Raw genomic sequence first — 2,500 nt, 5'->3', positions numbered from 1 at the left:
GCCCCATCCAGCCCTGTGCCACCCGGGGGGTTCCAGGGTGCTGAGATGGCTGACATTTTGCTCCGCTCACGACGGTCACCGCGCCACACAAGAACAGCCCAAAAACAGGCCAAAACAGCCCAAAAACGGGCCAAAACTGGCCATTTTTGGCTGCGCGAGCGAGCGGCGAGCGGCGAACAGCGAGCGAAGCGAGAGGCAGCACCGTCCCTGCTATACGAAAGCCCCATCCAGCCCTGTGCCACCCGGGGGGTTCCAGGGTGCTGAGATGGCTGACGTTTTGCTCCGCTCACGACGGTCACCGCACCACGCAAGAACAGGCCAAAAACTGGCCAAAACAGCCCAAAAACGGGCCAAAACTGGCCATTTTTGGCTGCGCGAGCGAGCGGCGAGCGGCGAACAGCGAGCGAAGCGAGAGGCAGCACCGTCCCTGCTATACGAAAGCCCCATCCAGCCCTGTGCCACCCGGGGGGTTCCAGGGTGCTGAGATGGCTGACGTTTTGCTCCGCTCTCGACGGTCACCGCGCAATGCAAGAACAGGCCAAAAACTGGCCAAAACGGCCCAAAAACGGGCCAAAACTGGCCATTTTTGGCTGCGCGAGCGGCGAGCGGCGGACAGCGAGCGAAGCGAGAGGCAGCACCGTCCCTGCTATACGAAAGCCCCATCCAGCCCTGTGCCACCCGGGGGGTTCCAGGGTGCTGAGATGGCTGACGTTTTGCTCCGCTCTCGACGGTCACCGCGCAATGCAAGAACAGGCCAAAAACTGGCCAAAACGGCCCAAAAACGGGCCAAAACTGGCCATTTTTGGCTGCGCGAGCGAGCGGCGAGCGGCGGACAGCGAGCGAAGCGAGAGGCAGCACCGTCCCTGCTATACGAAAGCCCCATCCAGCCCTGTGCCACCCGGGGGGTTCCAGGGTGCTGAGATGGCTGACGTTTTGCTCCGCTCTCGACGGTCACCGCGCAATGCAAGAACAGGCCAAAAACTGGCCAAAACGGCCCAAAAACGGGCCAAAACTGGCCATTTTTGGCTGCACGAGCGAGCGGCGAGCGGCGGACAGCGAGCGAAGCGAGAGGCAGCACCGTCCCTGCTATACGAAAGCCCCATCCAGCCCTGTGCCACCCGGGGGGTTCCAGGGTGCTGAGATGGCTGACGTTTTGCTCCGCTCTCGACGGTCACCGCGCAATGCAAGAACAGGCCAAAAACTGGCCAAAACGGCCCAAAAACGGGCCAAAACTGGCCATTTTTGGCTGCACGAGCGAGCGGCGAGCGGCGGACAGCGAGCGAAGCGAGAGGCAGCACCGTCCCTGCTATACGAAAGCCCCATCCAGCCCTGTGCCACCCGGGGGGTTCCAGGGTGCTGAGATGGCTGACGTTTTGCTCCGCTCTCGACGGTCACCGCGCAATGCAAGAACAGGCCAAAAACTGGCCAAAACGGCCCAAAAACGGGCCAAAACTGGCCATTTTTGGCTGCACGAGCGAGCGGCGAGCGGCGGACAGCGAGCGAAGCGAGAGGCAGCACCGTCCCTGCTATACGAAAGCCCCATCCAGCCCTGTGCCACCCGGGGGGTTCCAGGGTGCTGAGATGGCTGACGTTTTGCTCCGCTCTCGACGGTCACCGCGCAATGCAAGAACAGGCCAAAAACTGGCCAAAACGGCCCAAAAACGGGCCAAAACTGGCCATTTTTGGCTGCACGAGCGAGCGGCGAGCGGCGGACAGCGAGCGAAGCGAGAGGCAGCACCGTCCCTGCTATACGAAAGCCCCATCCAGCCCTGTGCCACCCGGGGGGTTCCAGGGTGCTGAGATGGCTGACGTTTTGCTCCGCTCTCGACGGTCACCGCGCAATGCAAGAACAGGCCAAAAACTGGCCAAAACGGCCCAAAAACGGGCCAAAACTGGCCATTTTTGGCTGCGCGAGCGAGCGGCGAGCGGCGGACAGCGAGCGAAGCGAGAGGCAGCACCGTCCCTGCTATATACGAAAGCCCCATCCAGCCCTGTGCCACCCGGGGGGTTCCAGGGTGCTGAGATGGCTGACGTTTTGCTCCGCTCACGACGGTCACCGCACCACGCAAGAACGGACCAAAAACAGGCCAAAACAGCCCAAAAACGGGCCAAAACTGGTCATTTTTGGCTGCGCGAGCGAGCGGCGAGCGGCGAACAGCGAGCGAAGCGTGAGGCAGCACCGTCCCTGCTATACGAAAGCCCCATCCAGCCCTGTGCCACCCGGGGGGTTCCAGGGTGCTGAGATGGCTGACGTTTTGCTCCGCTCACGACGGTCACCGCGCCATGCAAGAACGGACCAAAAACAGGCCAAAACAGCCCAAAAACGGGCCAAAACTGGCCATTTTTGGCTGAGCGAGCGAGCGGTGAGCGGCGAACAGCGAGCGAAGCGAGAGGCAGCACCGTCCCTGCTATACGAAAGCCCCATCCAGCCCTGTGCCACCCGGGGGGTTCCAGGGTGCTGAGATGGCTGACGTTTTGCTCCGCTCACGACGGTCGCCGT

The sequence above is a fragment of the Musa acuminata genome, unplaced genomic scaffold, assembly GCF_036884655.1.
Source record: "Musa acuminata AAA Group cultivar baxijiao unplaced genomic scaffold, Cavendish_Baxijiao_AAA HiC_scaffold_176, whole genome shotgun sequence".
In the NCBI taxonomy this organism is placed as follows: Eukaryota; Viridiplantae; Streptophyta; class Magnoliopsida; order Zingiberales; family Musaceae; genus Musa; species Musa acuminata.
Note: the sequence above shows the minus strand (reverse complement) of the source record.